General features: G+C 46.9%; 1 non-coding gene across 1 annotated transcript; it reads left to right on the top strand.

The window, feature by feature from the left end:
- The first annotated feature begins 1,270 nt into the window (after positions 1 to 1,270).
- On the top strand, positions 1,271 to 1,343 carry Trnav-cac (transfer RNA valine (anticodon CAC)). Its single transcript has one exon. It is a non-coding gene; the product is annotated as a tRNA-Val (tRNA).
- The last annotated feature ends 3,980 nt before the right edge of the window (positions 1,344 to 5,323 follow it).

Below are 5,323 nucleotides of genomic sequence, written 5' to 3'. Positions count from 1 at the left end.
AGAGAGAGAGAGAGAGAGAGAGAGAGAGAGAGAGATAAGTCCTCCAAGCCAACCATTATCCAATTAACCTTTACAATTAGACGGAAGCTGTCAGGTGAGGGAGGGAGGAAGGGAGGGCGGAAGAAGAGAGGGAGGAGGGGAAGAGGGAGGAAGGAGGGGAAAGGGTGGGTAGATATAGGAAGGGGTAGAGAGATAGGGAGGGAGGGAGGAAGGGTAGGGAAAGGGAGGGTAGAGATATAGGAAGGGGTAGAGACATAGGGAGGGAGGGAGGAAGGGTAGGGAAAGGGAGGGTAGAGAGATAGGGAGGGAGGGAGAAAGGGTAGGGAAAGGGAGGGTAGATATAGGAAGAGGCAGAGAGATAGGGAGGGAGGGAGGAAGGGTAGGGAAAGGGAGGGTCGATATAGGACGGGGTAGAGAGATAGGGAGGTAGGGAGTGGAGGCGGAGGCGGAGGACGGGGGCAAGGAGGACGTCATTACTAGTCTGTAAATAAAGATAATGAACCTCGGGAAGTAATTATGGCCGTAATACGCGAGTGTGTGAGGGACTTTAGGGATTTAGTGTTCGTTGTGTTGATGCTAGAAGTGGTGGTATTTTACGCTCTGCCTGTGAATGGGGGAAGCTTTCTTGATGGGGTCTGGTGCTCGACCCTAGCCCACTATGGCGCAGGCAAGTGTTTATAGTGGCGCCATCCTGCTTGACTCATGCTGCCCCCCGGAGCTCATCTCTAATTTTTTTTTGGTGAGAATTTAGAGTCCGGGTTGATAGCTGGTCTTCAGGGCCTGTGGGTAGTCTTAGGTTCTCGGCGGTGACTGAAAAATTGATAACTCGTAGCGGAGGACGCAGATTTCGTAGTAATATTAGTAAAAGTAGTAGTAATTGTAGTAGTAGAAATAGTAGTAGTAATAGCAGCAGTAGTAGTAGTAGTAGTAAGAGGAGGAGGAGGAGTAGTAGTAGTAGTAGTAGTAGTAGTAGTAGTAGTAGTAGTAGTAGTAGTAGTAGTAGTAGTAGTAGTAGTAGTAGTAGTAGTAGTAGTAGTAGTAGTAGTAGTAGTAGTAGGAGGAGGAGGAGGAGGAGTATAGTAGTAGTAGTAGTAGGAGTACTCGTAGTAGTAGTAGTAGTAGTAGTAGTAGTAGTAGTAGTAGTAGTAGTAGTAGTAGTAGTGACCCCAACAATGCAGAACCGTCACTCACAATACACGTCACGCCTCTCCTCACGGGGAATGACGTAAGACTGACCATCAGGCCCACATGTGTCGTTCTAATCTTCACAGTTTTCGTAGTGTAGTGGTTATCACGTGCGCCTCACACGCGCAAGGTCCCCGGTTCGATCCCGGGCGAAAACATTGTATATTTTTTATCCACCTGAGATGAATGGGGAAAGAGTTAAGATGTTGTGTTGTCACGCGGGATTGTGTTCATAGGAGTTTGTGAGAGTTGTAAGGTATAGTTATTTTCTTAAGAGCCGGGATGAGTCTGGGTTTTAGAAGTGATGTTACGAGATTGCTCTTGTCTTATCAGAGAGAGAGAGAGAGAAGAGAAGAGAAGAGAAGAGAAGAGAAGAGAAGAGAAGAAAAGAGAAAAGGAGAGGAGAGAAGAGAAAAGAAGAGGAGAGGGAGGGAAAAGAAAAAGTGAAGTGAAAGGAAGGAGAGAGAGAGAGAGAGAGAGAGAGAGAGAGAGAGAGAGAGAGAGAGAGAGAGAGAGAGAGAGAGCGAGAGAGAGAGCGAGAGAGAGTGAGTGGCCTCCCCCCCCCCCCCACACACACACACACACAGCCTCACCATCAAGCAGGAGGAAGAAAATAGGAACACGGGAATAAGCAAAAAGATGAAGGAAGCAAGATTAATGGACTGATTTCCTCCGCCTCCTCCTCCTCCTCCTCCTCCTCCTCCTCCTCCTCCTCCTCCTCCTCCCTTAGTTCGTGTTTGCTTCCAGTCCTTCTTCTTCCTTGCTCTGTATTTTTGTTTCGTTTTTTCCTTTATGCAATTTTATCACTTTCGTTTTTTATTATTTTTATTTCCTTTCCTATTTTTCACACACACACACACACACACACACACACACACACACACACACACACACACACACACACACACACACACACACACACACACACACACACACACACAGGATAAAAAGGTGAAATAAAAAGCCGAATCCTTGCTGGACAAACGCGCCTCGGTAACACCTACTCCCCTGACACAATCTCACTCACCACCTGGCGGACTGCGGCAGATCCATCTACCTGTTCTGGCCTCTCTCCCACGCACCCCCCCACTTCTGGCCTCCTCCTCCCTCCCTTCCCTTACACCCACGTCTTTCCTCTCTATCCCTCTCTCCTTTTCTTTCCTGCTTTCCTTCCTCTCGTTACGCTAGTGAGGAAGGAAGGAAAGAAGGAAGGATGGAAGGAAGGAACGAAGAAAGAAAGGAAGAGAGAGAGAAAGAAAGGAATGGAAGGAAGAAAGGAAGGAAGGAACGAAGAAAGGAACGAAGAAAGAAAAGAAAGAAAGGAAGAGAGAAAGACAGAAAGGAATGGAAGGAAAGTTACGGGAAGGGAAGGGAAATGAAGAGAAAGGAAAGGAAGAAAAAGGAGAGGAAGAGAAAGGAAAGAAAAGAAAAGAAAAAGGAAAGTGTAGGTGCAAATCAGACTCTGTTATTGAGTGAAAGACTACACTTTATGGTTAGCTGTTGATGAGGAAAATTAAAATGCGGTAGAGTGTGTGTGTGTGTGTGTGTGTGTGTGTGTGTGTGTGTGTGTGTGAGAGAGAGAGAGAGAGAGAGAGAGAGAGAGAGAGAGAGAGAGAGAGAGAGAGAGAGAGAGAGAGAGAGAGAGAGAGAGAGAGAGAGAGAGAGAGAGAGAGAGAGACTCGTAATATAAAAAAAATACCTTTTCTTTTTCTTTCTTCTTTTTTATCGATGTGTGAGACGAGACGGAGTGAGCAGACTTGTCCTTGCACCGGTCACGTCCCAGTCTCGTGATCCCAGAAGAGCCCCAGCCTCCCTCCCTTCCTCCCTCCCCTTACCTACTTACCTCCCTCCCCCAGCCTCTCTCCCTCCCCCCTAGTGTAATCTAATGTAAGGTAATGTTAAGACACAATACAGCAGGGTTGGGGTGAAGTCAACAAAGGTACCTTCATCCTTTTGAGGCTATATATGTATACTGTTATATGTATGTGTATATCTCAAATGTATCAAATGAAATCAAATCCCTCCCCAGCCTCTCTCTTCCCTCCCCAGCCTTCCTGCCTCCCCTACCCAGCCTAATCGCCTTCATCTCACACCTCCAGCCTCCTGTTGTTCGTCCTCGTCTGTGTCCGGCAATCCGCGACTCCTATTCACCGCCAGCCAATAATCGTGTTTTTGTATACTGTCTTATATTAGCGTTTGGTACTATGAAGGACGTTCTGTAGTGTTTTATCAAGACTCTCTATACATAGCCGTGTAAGAAATCGTTTTATGTATGGACAGGTTTTCGGCTTGAGCCCCAGCCAGCGCGATGTCTCAAGAAAAGGTGAACGTAATTCCTCCAAGGCCTGCGGTGCCGCCGACACCCAGACAGTAACCCGACAACGATCCGCCCACCGACAACCGTTCACGCCGAAACACCGGCTTCCCGTCAGCCCGGCAGCGAGTCGGTCACGTCGTGGCTGCGTGACAGTAAAGTGACACTCGCGCCCGTGTTCACCTGAGCCTCCTGGGGAGCGGCCACCTGTTGCCCGCCGAGGCCGCGCACGCCCCACGGATTAAGAGGAAATTGACTGTATATTGTATTCATAGCGGGACTGAGCCGTTGCCTGCTGCTGCCGCCTGACTCCCCTGGACTCGCTGGCTGCCTGGCTGACGGCGGACGGCTGACGGCGGCGGAGGAGGCAGCACACAGGGACGATGCAATACTGCCAGTTGTTGTTGAAGAGCCCACAGCAAACGTGATCACAGTGCACGCGCCGTATTAACGCTGCAGTTAATACGGAGAGCCATGTTCTTAAACACCGGTCCCCAAACACACACATTTACAGGGTTTTCGTAGGAGCTTTAGGTATTTCCAGAGGCACTCTTATGACCCTGGTGGTAGTCTGATCCTTCTTCTGTACCGTGAACGTGAAAAAAACACTCATAATGACCCGATTAATCTCCTTCTCGGCCTTTGGTAATAGTTGACGTTGGAAGCGTCTGAGAATACCGACCTAACTGTGGCTTGGTAGTCATTGTGTGCCAGTTTTACAGTCCACTTCAGCAAGTTTGTGAGCTCCCCAACCAAACACGAAATACTACGAAAATTCCTCTCTTTCGGCCACCTCTTTTGACTAGTTTTTGTTTGAGCAGCGAGGAGCAGGCTTTTTCATTATTGTTTCCTTTTTTCTGCCCTTGAGCTGTCTCCTTTATTGTAAAAAAAAAAAAGTGTTTGGCATTGATACCAAAAGGAGGAAATTATAGGAAACCACGCAGGAAATCTCTCTTGTATCTGATATTGAGTAGACATAACGGATCATTGTAGAGAATATAGCTTGGTTTAAGCTTGCCATAAGGGCTGGGTTGGACTGTCGAACTGGCCTTGTATCATTAGTAGTAGTAGTAGTAGTAGTAGTAGTAGTAGTAGTAGTAGTAGTAATAGTAGTAGTAGTAGTAGTAGTAGTAGTAGTAGTAGTAGTAGTAGTAGTAGTAGTAGTAGTAGTAGTAGTAGTAGAAGGGGTGGGTTAAGCCTTTCTAGCACCGGATAATACTGTGTTGTAGATGCAAGTTGACACACACACACACACACACACACACACACACACACACACACACGTACACGCACACGCCAAAAGAGCTATCGCACATACGCGTAGCACTCTGGAAGTCATTTGTATGTAAGGAAAAATGTTCCGCTGGACGCCGTGACTGAGAGAGGAAAAAACACAACAAAAAAAACATATCAAAAAGCCGAAGCCAAACACACACACACACACACACACACACACACACACACACACACCTTCGTCTAATTAAATTTACGAGTCACGAGCGACGAGTATTTCTTTTTTTTTATTTCACTATTCATTTCTATTTTTTTTTGTTGTTGTTGTTTTTTTGTTGTTGTTGTTGAGTGCTGGGAAATAAAAGAAAAAAAAGGAGAGTGAGCGAAGCTTTTGTTTGTGTGCATGAATGTGTGTGTGTGTGTGTGTGTGTGTGTGTGTGTGTGAGAGAGAGAGAGAGAGAGAGAGAGAGAGAGAGAGAGAGAGAGAGAGAGAGAGAGAGAGAGAGAGAGAGAGAGAGAGAGAGGGGGGGTCTAAAATCTCCAATACCACGATTTATTTTTATACATACATAACGAATCTCTCTCTCTCTC

Source organism: Eriocheir sinensis, chromosome 45 (genome assembly GCF_024679095.1).
Source record: "Eriocheir sinensis breed Jianghai 21 chromosome 45, ASM2467909v1, whole genome shotgun sequence".
NCBI classification, from domain to species: domain Eukaryota; kingdom Metazoa; phylum Arthropoda; class Malacostraca; order Decapoda; family Varunidae; genus Eriocheir; species Eriocheir sinensis.
The sequence above is the reverse complement of the archived record's forward strand: the minus strand, read 5'-3'. Positions and strand labels throughout refer to the sequence as shown.